The sequence below is a fragment of the Rhinoderma darwinii genome, unplaced genomic scaffold (genome assembly GCF_050947455.1).
Source record: "Rhinoderma darwinii isolate aRhiDar2 unplaced genomic scaffold, aRhiDar2.hap1 Scaffold_3434, whole genome shotgun sequence".
In the NCBI taxonomy this organism is placed as follows: domain Eukaryota; kingdom Metazoa; phylum Chordata; class Amphibia; order Anura; family Rhinodermatidae; genus Rhinoderma; species Rhinoderma darwinii.
The window spans coordinates 25,476-45,396 of NW_027463439.1; the positions used below are offsets into that span (position 1 = coordinate 25,476).

The 19,921-nt window shown below is 43.7% G+C and overlaps 3 non-coding genes and 3 pseudogenes across 3 annotated transcripts; all 6 read right to left on the reverse strand.

Annotated features, from left to right (window-relative positions):
- Window positions 1-2,201: 2,201 nt before the first annotated feature.
- Window positions 2,202-2,388, reverse strand: LOC142706732 (U2 spliceosomal RNA). The gene has a single exon (XR_012868460.1). It is a non-coding gene; the product is annotated as a U2 spliceosomal RNA (small nuclear RNA).
- Window positions 2,389-8,930: 6,542 nt separating this feature from the next.
- LOC142706753 (U2 spliceosomal RNA) lies at window positions 8,931-9,152 on the reverse strand (annotated as a pseudogene).
- A 1,414-nt stretch (window positions 9,153-10,566) lies between these two features.
- Window positions 10,567-10,708, reverse strand: LOC142706757 (U2 spliceosomal RNA; annotated as a pseudogene).
- Window positions 10,709-11,938: 1,230 nt separating this feature from the next.
- LOC142706752 (U2 spliceosomal RNA) lies at window positions 11,939-12,123 on the reverse strand. Its single transcript, XR_012868473.1, has one exon. It is a non-coding gene; the product is annotated as a U2 spliceosomal RNA (small nuclear RNA).
- Window positions 12,124-13,489: 1,366 nt separating this feature from the next.
- LOC142706755 (U2 spliceosomal RNA) lies at window positions 13,490-13,629 on the reverse strand (annotated as a pseudogene).
- A 1,238-nt stretch (window positions 13,630-14,867) lies between these two features.
- On the reverse strand, window positions 14,868-15,052 carry LOC142706740 (U2 spliceosomal RNA). Its single transcript, XR_012868467.1, has one exon. It is a non-coding gene; the product is annotated as a U2 spliceosomal RNA (small nuclear RNA).
- Window positions 15,053-19,921: the final 4,869 nt, after the last annotated feature.

The following is a 19,921-nucleotide window of genomic DNA, read 5'->3' on the forward strand; positions in this document are numbered from 1 at the left end:
TTCCTCAGACAGTGGACTTTCTGCCTGGATAATTGGACCAGCAACCTCAGGATCTTCAGGTCTCCCAGCAGGCCTCTGTCTGGCCATATCTGCATAAGAACGCTTAGGACAATTCCTGAAGGCGTGTCCTGTCTGTGCACAGAGGTTGCAAACGATGGGGTTGGTACAAACCTTTGACTCATGGCCCGCCTGGCCGCATTTCCCACACCTTTTTCCTTGATTACAGGACTCCAGTATGTGTCCAAAGATCTTGCAGTTCTTGCAAAAGAGAGGGGGGTTAGGGAAGAAAAGATAGCCCCTGTCCCTGCCAATAGAAAAGTTCAAGGGGGGTCTGCTTAGCCCATCAACCCCTTCTGGATCCCTCTTAAAATTAACAATAAATTTGTACTTGCCACTCCAGATTCCAGCCTCGTTGAGGATCTTGTTGGAAAAGTTCACAGACTCACAATGGCGGAGGAGGAAGGCCTCAATGTCCGACCTTGGCACATGGGGATTGTACATGAAGACAACCAAAGGGACATTCCCATCTTCATAGAGGAGAGTGAAAACAAGACCATCCAAAGCAGCATTGTTGCGGTTCTTCTTCAAAGTGTTGTAGAAATTTAGGCAGTCGCTCCTAGAATTAAGCACAAGGGTATAATGACCCACCTTATGTTCCTGGAGGCAGAGGATGGCAGGGCGAGGGATCTTCAGAGCTCCAAAAATAACTTCGTCCACCAGACGTCCAAGAGGAAAGCGATTCTCCAATCCAGCTGTAGCATTGATGCGGATTCCAAACTTGACCCGGAGATCTCCGGTCCTGGGATATACGATCTGAACGCCCATGATCGCCTTCTTTGTCTCCTGGCTCACCCCCTAAAGCAGCAGGTGGCTTAAGCTGGTAAACCAGCGATGCCACAAGGCCAAGGGCGAGCACACAGACGGACCTCCTGACCAACCCCTTGAGATTAGCCAAAAGGCCGAGAAGCGATAACCCGAACGGGCCGCGCGTTGCCCGAGCATGGCCGATACTGCTGTTCAGCCCTTGCAGCGATTCAGCCTACTTCTAGGCAATTCCATGGGGCCCTGCAGGCTCACACACTCACAGCTACACGGGAGGTGAATAAAGGCCGGAGAGGAAGCCAGACAGGATTTGCTTCTTTTGCTTGCACCACAATGCAGTGCTGAAAGAGGAGGAATCTACATAAAAACGCCTTCCTGGCAACGCCCAAATGCCCTGCTGCCATGCAGATAAACACTGGCAGCGGCAGCAAGTGCATGCCCACAGCCACCCCTTGTTCCTTCACACCTTGTATCAGCTGTAATCCAGTCCAGTCCAGTGCTGCCTGCTGAGCAGCACTGACCAACACTGCCTGGGCCCAGGCTTTTATCTCTGAGGCCCCATTATGATGTCAGAAAGCTGGCTCTGGCTCCTCAGGGCTCCACTATGACACGTGCAAAGTTCCGTCTGAACTTTATATAAGACGGTGCGGCTCAGTCAGTCACTCAGTGTTGCCTGAGAGGGCAACACTGCAACAGCCGGCCGCCAGGCTGTCTTTTTTTGCACAGCTAGTTGCCTCCAGGAGGCCACAAGAGGGAGACAAGGGACTGCAAAATGGAAAATAAGCATCCACCAACTTTACAGACAACTTCTCCTTGCTCCTACAACCTCCATCCTTGCACAGTTTGTTATTCTTCTAGGTAACATAGTAACAAATCCAAATTGCTGCTCTCTTTGTAGGCAAGCAAGGCTTTGTTGCAACTGCAATTCTTACTCCTTCTTGAAATGTAGTGACGACAGTACATTCCATCACATCCATCTAGTGTACACAGGTAGGTCCATTGTGGCGGGCGGGCGGCTTTAATGGCTGTTTGCTGTTCCCCTACTCCACTCCACTATTTGACTGTGGTGCTGCATCAATCAGTGGCTGGCTCAGGTGCAGCTCTTTAACTTACCTAAAAGGGAGGGCGGAGAGAAGACAAGGAAGGTGAATGAGCTGTTCCAATGTGAAATGCCGGAAACACAGACACACAGACGACACAAAACAAGAGGTGGCAATGTATTCATTAATTGCATTTAATCAATTAGCTCATTATCACTCATGCATTGTCCAACAGGTGTTGAAATAATGGGATTAAAAGGGGAGATCCCTTCAGAAAGACAGAAACAATGGCAAACACAAAAAACACTTTTGGAATCTGATTTTAGTCAACACATAAGGAAAGGGTGCACCGGTCCTGGAAATACTGCAATACCAGGTCAATGCGTGGAGTGGACAGAGCAAGCTCTATTTCCATCTCCCTGTTCTAAAAATCCATTTAATATATGGTCCCCAGATAGGGGACGTATCAGATATTAAACTGATAAGAACAGATTTTTTGAGTTGACTACCCCAACAAAGGAGGTAACCGTTTATTTAAAATTTTGAACAAATTTACAATAAATCAATACATTTCAACAAAAATTTACATAAATTTACAATCATGGTTTTTTAATACAGATAAATACAAATTGTCAAATAAAAACAATTTATAAAAGGGCACTTGGTGGCATCATATTATGGAACTCCATTCACTTAAAAACCATTTTCTACATAAAACAGGAGAGAGTTTTTTATCTAAAAGAAAATATTTGTACATTTCATTAAGACAAATGGCTAAAACATCTTCCACAGCTAAAACTTCACACTTAAATAATAAAATGTTTCTGGCCGCCCACAGAGCTGCTTTTACGCAGTTGGTGATCTTCCATGCCATCATTTTTCGAGTCTGTGTTGGGCATTCCAGGCATCCATATAAAACGCCATCACTTGTGTATCTCCGAAGTCCTGTAATCTTCTGTACCAAGGGGAGGATTCTTGTCCATATCAATTGCGCGTAAAAACATTCCCAGAATAGGTGGTAGACTGTCTCGTCATCTCTACATCCTCCCCTTGGACACGCAGCCGAGTTGGTCAGTCCCCTTCGATGCTGGAATGCCCGGCATGGAAGACACTCGTGGGCACAGCTCCAGGCCAGATCTTTCTGTGGGTTAAAAAGATATTTAGCGCTCACCATCTTCCATATTTCTTTACATTTTTGTTCATTAAAATTACTGATGGGAGCTACTAAAACATTTTCTTTTATCTTTTTTAAAATTCCTTTACTATTTTTTACTTCGTTAATATTTTTGTCTTTTAAGTTAAAAAGGTTTACAATTTTTTCTAAAATTTTATACTGGCCAGAAAGGTTAAAAGCATATGGGGAGCTTAAAACCGTGGAGAACCAACCGTTCCTCCTCATAAAATAACCTGTGTTAAAACGTATAAAATATGACCAGTAATGTTCCTTAAAAACTGCATTAAGACATAAAGTAAAAAATTTTATTAAAAGGAATGCTTTTATATCGGGGAAATCTTTCCCCCCCATTGGTTTGGGTAATATTACCTTCTCTCTCCTGAGCTTTTCCATCCTGGAGTTCCATAAAAATGTGAAACATGCTTTAATTATTTTTTTCAATAAAATCTCAGGGGGAGGGAATACCATACTTAAATATAATAAAATAGGTAAAATCACCATTTTTGTAATTAAAACCTTTCCCTCCATTGTTAACTTTCTCATGTTCCACATGCAAATTTTCTGATTGACTTTTTGTGCCACCAAGTCCCAACTGGTAAAACCATTATTTGACTCATTGAAGGAGACTCCTAAAATTTGTACAGACTCTGACACAGGGACTGGAATGTCCATTAAAACCATTTTGCCGATATTTAAGATGTTACTTTTATTAAAATTGACTAAAAAACCGGAGGAGCAACAGAATTGGTAAATCTGTTTAAAGGATTTCTGTAATGACAGGGTGTCCCTGCAAAGGACCGCGACATCGTCCATGTACCCCACCACTTTAGCCTCTAGTCCCCCCCCGCCCGGCAGGGGGACTCCGCTTATCTGCTTATCCTTTCTTAACCTGCAGAGTAGAGGCTCGATCGCACAAATAAAAAGTAGTGGGGACAAGGGACACCCCTGCTTCACTCCGGAATTTAAAAGGACATCCTGTGTCTTAAAACCCTTTACTAAAATTTTGCTAGTACAATTTTCATAAAAGGCCTTCAGAGACTGTAAAAAACCTTCCGGTATACCCATTTTTTCTAAAACCATAAAAAGATAAAAATGTGACACTCTATCGAAGGCTTTCTCGAAATCTATAGATAAAATTGCCATTTTACCTCCTCTCTCTTTCGTGTCACTGATCACATCTTTTAAAAGGTTTAAATTATCCCATATACTCCTCCCGGGTATCCCACAGACCTGATTGGAGTGTATGATCTGGCCTATCACTGCTTTTAATCTGTTCGCACATATCTTCGCCATTACTTTGTAGTCAGAGTTTAGCAAAGTGATAGGCCTCCAATTTTTAATGTCTGTTTTGTCCCCCTTTTTGTAAAGCAGGGACACCTCGCCTTTCTTCCAGGACCCCGGGAGGGCTTTTGTTTTAAAAACTTGGGTAAAAAGAGGGTGGAGATCCTCTTTTAAAATACCATAAAATATAACATAGAATTCTATAGGTATACCGTCAGGGCCAGGGACTTTACCTGTTTTAAAACTCTTTGTAGTTTCTAAAATCTCCTGTTCCGTAATATCCTGTAATAAAAACACTTGGGAAGCAGGATCTAAAACAGCATCCACCTCCTTCAATGAGTCGTTCATAAAATCAACATCAACATGTTTTGTATTAAAAAGATCCGCATAAAAACCGTGCACCTTTTTTAAAATGTTTTGGGTATTTGTTTCCCCATCTATCTCATTTAACAGGGTATGCTTATCATTTATTTTCTTGAAGAAGTACCTGGAGCAGGTCTCATTTTCTTCAAGATGTTTTACCTTAGAGCGAAAGATTATCTCCTTTCCCCTCTGCTCCAGGCACTGGGAGATTTCTTTTTTAATTTCGGTGATCTCTTTCTCCACATGCATACCCTGTTCTCTGAACTTGTATTGGGTCTGCAGACGGGTATTTAAATTAGCATAAAATTCAAATTTTTCTTTTGCTTTCTTCATCCCAGCTTTAATAAAAAAATCTCTTATCTTTATTTTCATTTTTTCCCACCAGGAAACAATTAGCATATTGGGATGTCTTACCCGTCTGCAGCCCTTATAAAAGGTGATAAAATCGGATAAAATTTGCGGATCCTCTAAAAGGGATACGTTTAATTTCCAGGCTTTCTTCGGAGTTCTCCTTTGATCGTTCAAATTAACTTTAAAATATAAAAGTTTATGGTCAGAAAACACGTTAGAATTAAGATCACATTTAAAAGGCAGTATTTGATAAGAGCAAAAAATAAAATCAATCCTGGAGCTGCAGTTTACATTGCTCCAGGTGACGCCGTCCTCTTCAGGTAGATCCCTATTGCATTTTTTAAAAACATCAGTAAGTTTAAAATCCACTGTAATATCTTTTAAAATAGACGGGGTTTTATCATAATTTCGACTTACTGAATTAGAGAACCGGCGTTCCCCCTTTAAAATACAATTAAAATCACCAGCTAAAATAAGTGGTTCTGAATCATTGATAAAAAGGGGTAAAATTTCTAGCATTTTTGCTCTTTCCTTCTTGTCTGTAGAACCATAAAAGTTTAAAAACTGCCATCTAACACCGTTTATAAAAGCTTTGACCATTAAAATTCTGCCTGGTAAAATTTCATAAAAACGATCAATTAAAACGTTCCCTTTGAATAAAATGGCGACACCTGCGGCTTTTGATTCATTAGACCCGGACCACACTGAAGGTCCGAGTCTCCAGTCTTCCTCATATTTTTTATAATTCATGCGGTGAGGTATGCAGCATTCCTGTAGGAAAAACACTGAGGCGGTAAAAACAGAAAGGTAGTTAAAAAGGGCAGCTCTTCTTGTCTGTGAGTGCACGCTTCTTACATTAAAGGAAAGACCACATAACTCAGCCATGAGGAAAAGGGAGAGAGACAGTCTATTTTTATCTTACCCGAGGAGGCCTCAGCAGTCCTCCGCGTCGCCAGACACCCCACTCGAGCTCTCATCATCATCTTTCCTCGAGTCAAATGTGCGCATCGATGAGGTTTGAGAGGAAGACCCATCACTCAGCTGACCCCCCATACCTAAGGCGCTTCTTGAAAATGGGTCCCAGACGGACTCAACGGGTAAGATTTGGCAATCTTTGGCAGCGCCCTCCCCTTCTATAGGGGCAGGAATCGCGCTTCCGGACGTCTCAGGGACCACGCTTACCTCGGAGGCAGCTGTCCCTATATCCCCCAACTGTCTAGAAGGGGGGGGACCTTTAGCTGTCGCTTCCGGGGGCACGTCAACTGGTTTCCCTGCCTTCAACCTGGCAGGTACTCCCATCGGCACCCCCGCTGCCACCTCCGAGTACGCCCTACGTCTCTTAGTGAGCGCTGCCGCTCCGCCCGGGACCTCTGCCTCAGGTACAGGCTGACCCAGCATCTCTTGCAGGCCAGTAGGATCAGCTTCATCCGAACTACCCTGTGCCCCAGTCTCCTGGGGGGGCTCTTTCGTCCGCTGATCACTGGCTCTGCGTTTTTGTCGCCTCTGCTCTTTAGGGTCACCTGTTTGGGGGGGTCTGCTGGAGGTATCCATATCGTCTTGCTCGCCTCCTTGGGGTTCCTCTCCTTGTACAGGGGTGATCTGGCCTGCGGGCCGCTCGGGACGCCTTGGCCGGTCCTCGGGTTGTTCCAACTCTTTAGATCTGTGGGGACAAGTAGCATAGAGGTGACCAACTCGGCTGCAAAAACGGCACCTTTTCCCCAGAGGGCAAGTTTTGGTCTCGTGCTCAGAGCTGCCGCAGTTCCTACAGGTGCTGTCGCAAGACTCCTTGGTGTGACCGTACTTTTGGCACTTCCTACAGAATGGAGGCATCCCTGAAAAATAAAAGTCTCCGGCCATATCACCTATTTTAAAACGTGCTGGCGGCAACATTATCCCTCCTGTAAAATTGGCATCTTTATAACATGTTACATTGAATCTCCACTTTGAGGTCCATACACCAACCTCATTCATGACTTTGCCAATACATTTCACAGTTTTAAAATAAGGGAATAAAAAGGACATCACTTCTTTTAAGTCGGCAAAAGGGCAGTACATCTTTATAACTATCATTTTAGTGATGTCCATAACGTGCTCATAAAAATCAACACCGTCCAGTCTCGGGTCATTTTTTACCGTATAAGCCGCCAGCAGATCTCTGAATACTCCATTCTGTATGAAAGTAACATCGTATGTCCTCCTTCTTGGGTAATCCTGCACCGCCAAAATTTCTCGCTTCTGGATGTTGAAGATACCAACAAGTACGGTCTCCACCACAAATTTTAAGCCGCTGGTCGTCGCCTTCTCCTCCGATAGAACTACACGAATCGTGTTTTTAATCCGGGCATAAGCCGGTATCTCACATGGATCCTCGTCCATGGTGAGTAAGGTATTGTTACGCTACTCCGTAGTAGGCGCAACGTTAGGCGCAACTCCCCTTTTCGGCCGAAACCTACACGGGGGTATATGGATCGCAACCCGTTGCTCAGGACTAAGCCTCTCTCCCAAATAGCAGCACGGGGGTGAAGTCCAGGCGAACCTGGACGATCCCCCGAGGCCGAGAGAGAGGGTACCTGAGCACCTCCTAACCAAGACCAGGCAGCACTGACTACAAGTAATCAGAACTACACTTGATCTCAGCCAGAAGGCCGAGAAGCGATAACCCGAACGGGCCGCGCGTTGCCCGAGCCTGCCCGATACTGCTGTTCAGCCCTTGCAGCGATTCAGCCTACTTCTAGGCAATTCCATGGGGCCCTGCAGGCTCACACACTCACAGCTACACGGGAGGTGAATAAAGGCCGGAGAGGAAGCCAGACAGGATTTGCTTCTTTTGCTTGCACCACAATGCAGTGCTGAAAGAGGAGGAATCTACATAAAAACGCCTTCCTGGCAACGCCCAAATGCCCTGCTGCCATGCAGATAAACACTGGCAGCGGCAGCAAGTGCATGCCCACAGCCACCCCTTGTTCCTTCACACCTTGTATCAGCTGTAATCCAGTCCAGTCCAGTGCTGCCTGCTGAGCAGCACTGACCAACACTGCCTGGGCCCAGGCTTTTATCTCTGAGGCCCCATTATGATGTCAGAAAGCTGGCTCTGGCTCCTCAGGGCTCCACTATGACACGTGCAAAGTTCCGTCTGAACTTTATATAAGACGGTGCGGCTCAGTCAGTCACTCAGTGTTGCCTGAGAGGGCAACACTGCAACAGCCGGCCGCCAGGCTGTCTTTTTTTGCACAGCTAGTTGCCTCCAGGAGGCCACAAGAGGGAGACAAGGGACTGCAAAATGGAAAATAAGCATCCACCAACTTTACAGACAACTTCTCCTTGCTCCTACAACCTCCATCCTTGCACAGTTTGTTATTCTTCTAGGTAACATAGTAACAAATCCAAATTGCTGCTCTCTTTGTAGGCAAGCAAGGCTTTGTTGCAACTGCAATTCTTACTCCTTCTTGAAATGTAGGGACGACAGTACATTCCATCACATCCATCTAGTGTACACAGGTAGGTCCATTGTGGCGGGCGGGCGGGCGGGCGGGCGGCTTTAATGGCTGTTTGCTGTTCCCCTACTCCACTCCACTATTTGACTGTGGTGCTGCATCAATCAGTGGCTGGCTCAGGTGCAGCTCTTTAACTTACCTAAAAGGGAGGGCGGAGAGAAGACAAGGAAGGTGAATGAGCTGTTCCAATGTGAAATGCCGGAAACACAGACACACAGACGACACAAAACAAGAGGTGGCAATGTATTCATTAATTGCATTTAATCAATTAGCTCATTATCACTCATGCATTGTCCAACAGGTGTTGAAATAATGGGATTAAAAGGGGAGATCCCTTCAGAAAGACAGAAACAATGGCAAACACAAAAAACACTTTTGGAATCTGATTTTAGTCAACACATAAGGAAAGGGTGCACCGGTCCTGGAAATACTGCAATACCAGGTCAATGCGTGGAGCGGACAGAGCAAGCTCTATTTCCATCTCCCTGTTCTAAAAATCCATTTAATATATGGTCCCCAGATAGGGGACGTATCAGATATTAAACTGATAAGAACAGATTTTTTTTTTTTTTTTTTTTTTTTTTTTTTTTTTCCCTTTTCCACTCAGGTCTCAAGTCTAAAATCTTAAAACTCAAATCTTAAGACTTGGATCATCATAATGAAAAATGTATATATATTTATTTATTTATTTATTTATTTATTTATTTATTTTTTATTTATTTTTTTTTTTTTTTTTATTTTTCCCTTTTTTAATATATTTATTGTACATACATATCCATTACACAAATACATCCATATCTGTTGCCATTTAAATCATGGCACCAAGCCTTTTTTTATCGCAAAAATAACAAGCATTTCTAAGTGTTCCTGCTTCAGGGTTTCACCATCCCATTCACTTTTAACCTCTTCCACCAACCAAGGTGGTATGCTAAATCTTTCCATAAAGCGGAAAAAATGTTTTGACAAATGTGATTCTATTCTTTCACGCAAATCCTCTATATCCGCCTTCTCCCGTAAAATCATAACCTCTCTCATTATCTTCTCTCTTTCTTCACTTTCTTCTTTAGATATTTTAGCTTTCTCAATTTTTCTTTTTTCAGCCATTTTTTCTTTCCCCATATCTATATCTTTAACACTTTCTCCTCCACTATTCTCCATTTTTTTCGTTACTGAAGCAACCTCTTCAACATTCGGTTTACTTTTCTCCATACTCGTTCCGCTCTCTTGTTGCACTCCTCTTCCATGTCTCTTTGGACATATCCTGAAGACATGCCCACCCTCTCCACACATGTTACAAATCTTTTCCTCTTTGCAGTCTTGGTAGCTGTGGCCTTCCTGCAAACATTTCGTACAGACAGTCTTTTGACATTCTGCTGTATTGTGCCCATATTTTTTACAGTTCCTGCAGAAGATGTCCATCCCAGAAAAGAACAAATCTCCAGTTGTGTTTCCAATTTTAAAGCGTGCCGGCGGGATCACCAATTTCCCAGAAGTTTTGTCAAGTTTCAGTGAACAAAGAAATCTCCACTTACCGGTCCAAAAGCCAAACTCATTCAGGACTTTGCCTTTCTCCACAACTTTCCCACAATACTTCCCTAGGAATATGCTAATGTCCTCCTCTTCAACATATGGAGAGTACATTTTAACAGTCACAAGCCGTTGCCACTCAGAGAAGTGTGGCACCAGTACAATACCTTCCAGTCTTGAATCTCCACGTGTCTCATTAAAAATTCCCAAAAACTTCAAGTAAGTATCTTCGTTAATGAACGTGACGTCGTAGACACCTCTCCGTGGATAATCCATTACAGCCAGTATATCCTCCTTGCTCAGCCGAAACAGTCCCAGCAACAAATCTTTGCTCAGGAAACGCAGGTCTTTCTTGGTCCTTTCCAGTTCCGTTACCATAAAACGAACAGCGTTCCTGGTCTTCATATAATCCGGTACGGTCTCCATTCTGACGTCTTTCAAGGTAAACCTTCAACACCGAGGTGTCAGGTGGGTGATCGCTCCTCGTTGCCCTGGACTAATCCTCCTCCCCAATAGCAGCAGAGGGGTGAAGTCTCTTGTAAAAGAGACGATCCCCCCAGGCCAAGGAAAAGGGTACCAGGGCACCTCCTGACCAAGAAACAAGGCAATACCCTAAAGCACTACACTTGATCTTAGCCAAAAGGCCGAGAAGCGATAGCCCGAACGGGCCGCGCGTTGCCCGAGCCTGCCCGATACTGCTGTTCAGCCCTTGCAGCGATTCAGCCTACTTCTAGGCAATTCCATGGGGCCCTGCAGGCTCACACACTCACAGCTACACGGGAGGTGAATAAAGGCCGGAGAGGAAGCCAGACAGGATTTGCTTCTTTTGCTTGCACCACAATGCAGTGCTGAAAGAGGAGGAATCTACATAAAAACGCCTTCCTGGCAACGCCCAAATGCCCTGCTGCCATGCAGATAAACACTGGCAGCGGCAGCAAGTGCATGCCCACAGCCACCCCTTGTTCCTTCACACCTTGTATCAGCTGTAATCCAGTCCAGTCCAGTGCTGCCTGCTGAGCAGCACTGACCAACACTGCCTGGGCCCAGGCTTTTATCTCTGAGGCCCCATTATGATGTCAGAAAGCTGGCTCTGGCTCCTCAGGGCTCCACTATGACACGTGCAAAGTTCCGTCTGAACATTATATAAGACGGTGCGGCTCAGTCAGTCACTCAGTGTTGCCTGAGAGGGCAACACTGCAACAGCCGGCCGCCAGGCTGTCTTTTTTTGCACAGCTAGTTGCCTCCAGGAGGCCACAAGAGGGAGACAAGGGACTGCAAAGTGGAAAATAAGCATCCACCAACTTTACAGACAACTTCTCCTTGCTCCTACAACCTCCATCCTTGCACAGTTTGTTATTCTTCTAGGTAACATAGTAACAAATCCAAATTGCTGCTCTCTTTGTAGGCAAGCAAGGCTTTGTTGCAACTGCAATTCTTACTCCTTCTTGAAATGTAGTGACGACAGTACATTCCATCACATCCATCTAGTGTACACAGGTAGGTCCATTGTGGCGGGCGGGCGGCTTTAATGGCTGTTTGCTGTTCCCCTACTCCACTCCACTATTTGACTGTGGTGCTGCATCAATCAGTGGCTGGCTCAGGTGCAGCTCTTTAACTTACCTAAAAGGGAGGGCGGAGAGAAGACAAGGAAGGTGAATGAGCTGTTCCAATGTGAAATGCCGGAAACACAGACACACAGACGACACAAAACAAGAGGTGGCAATGTATTCATTAATTGCATTTAATCAATTAGCTCATTATCACTCATGCATTGTCCAACAGGTGTTGAAATAATGGGATTAAAAGGGGAGATCCCTTCAGAAAGACAGAAACAATGGCAAACACAAAAAACACTTTTGGAATCTGATTTTAGTCAACACATAAGGAAAGGGTGCACCGGTCCTGGAAATACTGCAATACCAGGTCAATGCGTGGAGTGGACAGAGCAAGCTCTATTTCCATCTCCCTGTTCTAAAAATCCATTTAATATATGGTCCCCAGATAGGGGACGTATCAGATATTAAACTGATAAGAACAGATCAGGTTTCCACTCAGATCCGTCTCGAGTTAAATTTTAAACTTCAAATTTAAAGACTTGATCATCATTATGAAAAACCAAAATATAATTTTTATTTCTCTTTTTTTTGTAAGTAAAATTAATAAAACAAACCATTTCTTACAGCGATTACACCTACCATATCCACAAGATGTTCTCGAAGATCTTGACCATCCCACTCCAAATTTACAATACACGCCAACCAGGTTGGCACTTTATATCTTTCAAGAAAATCGGATATATCTCCTCTTAGACAAGTTCGTACCCGCCTCCGAACCTTCTCAAAATTAATTTTCTCTCTTAATTCCTCTATGTCTTTTACTAATTTATCTCTTTCTGCTCTATTTTCATCTGAAACAACATTTTTTTCCACAATTTTTCTCCTTTTTGTTTCATCACTCCTTTTAACCTCAACGCTTTTCCATCCTCCTCCCACTTCCTGTGGCTTATCCTCTTTTCCTGAGGTAACTTTCTCTTCCTTTCTTTTAACTATCTGTTCCTTTCTTTTAACGGTCTTCTTACTCTCCTCCTTTACTTCACTTTTGCTTTTCTTTAAACAATTTTTAAACACATGCCCTTCTTCTCTACACATGTTACACACTTTACCCTTCTCACAATCATTGTACATATGACCTTCTTGGAAACATTTTGTACAGAATATTTTCCCACAATTTTCCTTCACATGTCCATACTCTTTGCAATTATGGCAAAAAATCCCCATTCCAAAAAAATAGAGATTCCCACTTGCACTGCCAATTTTAAAGCGTGCTGGAGGAAGCAATAAGTTTCCAGCCTCTCCAACTGCCTTAATTTTACACAGGAATTTCCATTTGCCTGTCCAAAATCCAAAGGGATTAAAGACCTTACCCTTCTCCACCACCTCCTCACAGAACTTAGTGAGAAAACATATAATATCGTCTTTACACACATAGGGGGAAAACATTTTAACAATCACCAACTTTTTGCTAGGAGCAAAGTGTGGTGTTACAATCACACCAACCAGTCTTGGATCCTGCTTCTTCTCCTTCAAAGTGTCCAGAAAGTCCAGATAAATTTCCTCCGTACAAAAGGTGACATCGAAGCATCCTCTTCTTGGATAGTCCATTACAGACAATATCCATTGTCTCTCCAACTGGAAAAGACCAAGCAAGAGTACCTTTGTTAGGAATTCCAAGTCCCTGCTTTGTCCTCCAGATTCCTCCATCGTAAAACGAACAGCATTCCGAGTCCGCATGTAGTCAGGGATTTCCTCCATCCTGCCGCAAAAAAGCCAACGATATCCAACGAAATCCAACGAACTCCAACGATAATACCTTCAGCACCTAAATGCCAGGCAAGTGATCGCTCCCCGTTGCCCTGGACTAATCCTCTCCCCCAATAGCAGCAGAGGGGTTAAGTCTCTTGTAAAAGAGACGATCCCCCCAGGCCAAGGAAAAGGGTACCAGGGCACCTCCTGACCAAGAAACAAGGCAATACCCTAAAGTACTACACTTGATCTTAGCCAAAAGGCCGAGAAGCGATAACCCGAACGGGCCGCGCGTTGCCCGAGCCTGCCCGATACGGCTGTTCAGCCCTTGCAGCGATTCAGCCTACTTCTAGGCAATTCCATGGGGCCCTGCAGGCTCACACACTCACAGCTACACGGGAGGTGAATAAAGGCCGGAGAGGAAGCCAGACAGGATTTGCTTCTTTTGCTTGCACCACAATGCAGTGCTGAAAGAGGAGGAATCTACATAAAAACGCCTTCCTGGCAACGCCCAAATGCCCTGCTGCCATGCAGATAAACACTGGCAGCGGCAGCAAGTGCATGCCCACAGCCACCCCTTGTTCCTTCACACCTTGTATCAGCTGTAATCCAGTCCAGTCCAGTGCTGCCTGCTGAGCAGCACTGACCAACACTGCCTGGGCCCAGGCTTTTATCTCTGAGGCCCCATTATGATGTCAGAAAGCTGGCTCTGGCTCCTCAGGGCTCCACTATGACACGTGCAAAGTTCCGTCTGAACTTTATATAAGACGGTGCGGCTCAGTCAGTCACTCAGTGTTGCCTGAGAGGGCAACACTGCAACAGCCGGCCGCCAGGCTGTCTTTTTTTGCACAGCTAGTTGCCTCCAGGAGGCCACAAGAGGGAGACAAGGGACTGCAAAATGGAAAATAAGTATCCACCAACTTTACAGACAACTTCTCCTTGCTCCTACAACCTCCATCCTTGCACAGTTTGTTATTCTTCTAGGTAACATAGTAACAAATCCAAATTGCTGCTCTCTTTGTAGGCAAGCAAGGCTTTGTTGCAACTGCAATTCTTACTCCTTCTTGAAATGTAGGGACGACAGTACATTCCATCACATCCATCTAGTGTACACAGGTAGGTCCATTGTGGCGGGCGGGCGGGCGGGCGGCTTTAATGGCTGTTTGCTGTTCCCCTACTCCACTCCACTATTTGACTGTGGTGCTGCATCAATCAGTGGCTGGCTCAGGTGCAGCTCTTTAACTTACCTAAAAGGGAGGGCGGAGAGAAGACAAGGAAGGTGAATGAGCTGATCCAATGTGAAATGCCGGAAACACAGACACACAGACGACACAAAACAAGAGGTGGCAATGTATTCATTAATTGCATTTAATCAATTAGCTCATTATCACTCATGCATTGTCCAACAGGTGTTGAAATAATGGGATTAAAAGGGGAGATCCCTTCAGAAAGACAGAAACAATGGCAAACACAAAAAACACTTTTGGAATCTGATTTTAGTCAACACATAAGGAAAGGGTGCACCGGTCCTGGAAATACTGCAATACCAGGTCAATGCGTGGAGTGGACAGAGCAAGCTCTATTTCCATCTCCCTGTTCTAAAAATCCATTTAATATATGGTCCCCAGATAGGGGACGTATCAGATATTAAACTGATAAGAACAGATTTTTTTTTTTTAATTTTTATTGAAAATAAAGTCAGATTACATTTCATACATTTGTCATGAAAAGTACAAAAACAAAATATTCAAAGATACATCCATCATTTCAAAAGAGAAATATCCAAAAATACAAACACAAATACATTGTATCCTCCCAAAACAAAACAAAAAAACCCATTCTTATAAGAACAGAAAAAAAACACATTAAATTCAATTAATAAGCCATGACCGCCATTTTTTGTATTTCCAGACTCCTTCGGCATCACTGCCAAGTCTTTTTCGGTCACATAGCACATACAGAAATAAACGTCCACGGATCATGCCCAAACACTCATACACTTCAACGTCCTTTTGCTTAAAAACTAAGATATTCCTGACATCCCATAACACTTCTTTTACGCAATTTACAATCAACCACAACAACCTAGCTTTCTCTCTATTCACACCACACAACCCAAACATCATCATATTAAACGTCAATAATTCAACCCCAGTTATACCTTTGATCAATTTACCCATCCCTTTCCATACATTCTTAGCATACTCACACTCCCACAGTAAATGAACATAATTCTCACACCTACCACATCCTGCCCTGGGGCAGTTCTCACTGTTTACCAACCTTCTTCTCCGTTGAAACTCGCGCGTAGGTAAACACCTATGCACAGTCATCCAAGCAAGATCCTTTTGCCTGTTTACTAACTCTTTACTTTGCACATTCTTCCACACTGCTTTACTCTCATTCTCAGTCAAACCAGCCACACATTCAACCATCTCTCTTGACTCCAAAACTTTCATCACTTTCTTGCTCTCACACCAATCATTCACTGTCACATTCTCTAAGTGGTTCCTCCTAATGCACCTATCAATCCTCATATAAAACCATGGAGTACCAAAACTTGTTGGCTCCCTCAAATCCCTTACCATTAATTTATATCTCAGTAACACCCTTCCAGCCAAATACTTCACCATACAACCATACACACTTTCCTTCTTACTGATCGACATACAAAAACTTACATACTTCACCGCCAGAAAACATTCAATATTCATCAGACCTTTTCCACCATTCACTCTTCTCTTCACCACTTTCTCTCGCTTCAATTTCTCCATCTTTGAGTTCCAAAGGAACAAAAAAATTACTCGGATGATTCTCGCCAGACATCTGTCAGGCGGAGGAAAAACATAATTAATATACAACAGAATTGGAATAATCACAGATTTAATCACCAAAACTCTCCCATCAATCGATAAAGTCCTTAAAGACCAAAAATTTGTTTTATTTTTCACCCGTTCTAAAACTCTCCCCCAACTCTCTTTCCCATACAAATCATTGTCAAAAATCACCCCCAGAACTTCCACCCCACCTTGTCTCACTGGCCATCCACACAAGTCATTTTCCTTCCATTCATCAAAAAACTTACAACCGCTTTTATCCACATTCAACTTAAACCCACTCATCATACAAAAACATTCAATCAGCAACTTAGCCCGCTTAACAGCAGCCATACATTTACACACAACCGTGACATCATCCATATAACCAATCACACGCACATCTCTCCCCTTACTGCCAGGGATTTCTACACCCCGCATTACCTTGTCCCGCCTAAACATACCCAACAACGGTTCAATCACACAAACAAATAAAATTGGTGACAATGGACACCCTTGACGAACTCCTGACATAATCCTCACTTTCTCGCTCAGAAAACCATTCACCTGGATTCTACTCCCTATATCTCTGTATAAACACTGAATCCATCCAACCATTCTCTCCGGTACACCCATTTTCCTCAAAATCTTGAACATAAAATCATGCACAACTCTATCATACGCCTTCTCAAAATCAACCGTAATCACAGCCACACCTTGTTTCCTATCCTTACAGTCCCACAACACATCTCTCAAACCCAGCAAACATTCAGAAATCCTCCTGTCAGGCACTGCACACATTTGTTCTTCACCAACCATACAGTCAATCACACTTCTCAATCTATTAGCAATAATCTTAGATATAATCTTGTAATCGCAATTTAAGAGCGCTATCGGCCTCCAATTTTTTAAACTCTTTTTCTCCCCTTTCTTAAACAAAAGAACAGTCACACTTTCACTCATACTTTTTGACAACCTACCTCTCTCCAAAACTTCCTTACAAACTTCCCATACATAATCACCAATCATATCCCAAAATACACAATAAAATTCTACAGGCAAACCATCACTCCCTGCTACTTTCCCCTTCTTCATACCATTCATTGCATCCTCTACTTCACTCTTCCTTATGTCCTCACTCAAAAAACTCTGATCAATCTCATCCAACTGTTTATCCACATACCCCAAACATTCACGCTCTAATGAACAATCACGCTTCTTCTCAGTAAACAAATCCGTATAAAACTTCCATACTTCATCCAGAATCTCATTTTTACCAAACACTTCTACACCATCCTCTCTCAACACACTCACCATTCCAGTTTTTTTATTAAAAGCTTTTTTAAAGAAAAACTTTGTGCATTTCTCATCTTTTTCCCTTACTTCCACTCTAGCTTGTGCAATAATTTTCTTACCTTTTTCCTCCAAACATCTTTTAACATAATCACGCGCTTCTTCAATCTCACCTTCAACATTCATACCCACCCGTCTAAGTTCATACAAATATTCCAATTTTTTTTGCCATCTCTCATACTCCTCCATTTCTTTCCTTCCTCTTTCACACCCTTTTTTTACAAAAAACCTTTTTGTTTCGCTTTTAACCCATTCCCACCAGTCAATCACACTAAAAAACTCCCCTTTCTTTGATTGCCACATCCCAAACAATCTCCTATATTGCTCCCGAACACATTCATCCTCCAACAATGTCACATTTAATTTCCATACACCCCTACCAAATTCATACGTACTGTTACTTTTAACCACACATTCGATCCACGCATGATCCGTGAACGGCATCCTCCTCCTTTTAAAGTCCATAACAGTTAATGACCTAGAACAAAAAATAAAATCAATTCGTGACGATATATTTCCAGTATTACTAAAATACGTATAACCAAAAGAACCATCATTTTTTTCACGAAAACAATCCTTAAGTTCAAATAAACTCACAATTTCATTTAATTGTTTCCCAGTACTATCCACCCCACTATCACCTCCACCACCAACATTACTCCTATCCCCTGCATTCACTGTACAATTAAAGTCTCCCAGAAGGAAACAATTTTCCCTCCCCCCCAAGAAAAAATATAATTTCTCAAACATCTCCGCTCTTTCTCTCCGTCCAGTCGGAGCATAGACATTAATAACTTTATAAGAGGCACCTCTATACTCAAAATTAACTAATAAAACCCTCCCCTGAACTATGTGAATTACCTTCTTCACAACAAAATCATTACTTTTAAATAATATTCCCACCCCCCCGTTTCTTTCCTGGGATCCTGACCAAATTGCAGGACCCAAGGCCCAGGTAGCATTTATAGGTTCCTCCAGCAAACAACACTCCTGCAAACATAAAACATCAAAATGATAATTCGACAGAAAATCAAAAGTTGCAGCTCTTCTTGTTGCAGTCCTGATACTCCGGACATTTAAGGAACCTATAACAAAATGCATTATTTATAAATGAAAGTCAAAACAATTCAAACACAGGGCCTCACGACTTCTTTAAAGCACCCCTTCCTCTATGTTTCGTCGGAGTCCCATCCGCAGCAGTACGAGCCACATTCTCCTTCTTATTCCCCACTACACCTCTTGTGAAGTGAATGGTTTTCGCCAACTTGGTAACAGTACCGCTCTCAAGGTAGCCAGCCCCAAAAGAAGAGGTAGAAGAGTCAGAGTCCACCGCAGCCGATGAATCTCCCCCTCCCCCACCCGGACTGGAAAATTCCTCAATGCGCTCACTCAATGGCGTTGAAACTACGCTCTCTGGTTCCTTGCGCTTCAGAGAGGATTTATCAACCTGCATCTCCCCCGGATCTCCAGAGGACTCAGATGGAGCTTGAGCCTCCTCCCCTTCAGCGACCAACAGGTCCGGAACTGCAACAGCTTCCGTCATCACCGCAACAGGAACATCCTCCACAACAGCCGCCTCATGAACCTCCGGCTCCACCACAGGTGGCGCTGTTGGACCGGAGGCAGCAATCTCACCTCTCACGACCCCGGCATAGGACCTCTGTACCTCTCCATACACCTTAGGGCACCGCCTGGCCAGGTGTTCCACAGATCCGCAGAAGTGACACTTACGTGCCTCCTCACAATTGGCAGTCTCATGTCCAGGCTTGTAACAGTTTCTGCATACCTGTCCAGTGGTACAATTCTCCCGGGTGTGGCCAAAGGCGTAGCACACCCTACAAAAATCCGGCTGGCCAGGGTAGTGAAGGAAACCTCTGTTGTTCCCAATAGCAAAATTCTGGGGAGGGTGGCACAGACCATCATGCCCATTTGGGTCTGGACGCAGCTCCACCCAAACCCTCCTCATACCATTAAAAGTCCCAAGAATGTTCTTCCTTTTCTCCACACCAGAGACATAGGCACAATAACGACCCAAAAATGCCTGGATCTCCTCATCCTCAACAAAAGGATTGTACATGTGGATTACCACCGGGATCCTCTTTTTCTTGGTCTCACAAGGGACAAAATCAATTCCCTGCAGCTCTGGATGGGAAAGGTTCTCCTGACTCCGGAGGTAGCAGGTCCTCATTTCACTCACGGTGGAAAAACTTGCATCAAAGAATCCTTGCTGGGGAAAGGACTGAAGACAGAAGATCGATTCGTGTGCCATTCCCAGAATTCCTTCCAACACCTTCTGTTGCACATGCAAAATTCCATACGACGTCCTCTTCTCCTCTGCGATAAACAGCCGAACTGTATTGGGTGCATTAGGCGGTCCAGCCATAATCCTCCTCGTCCT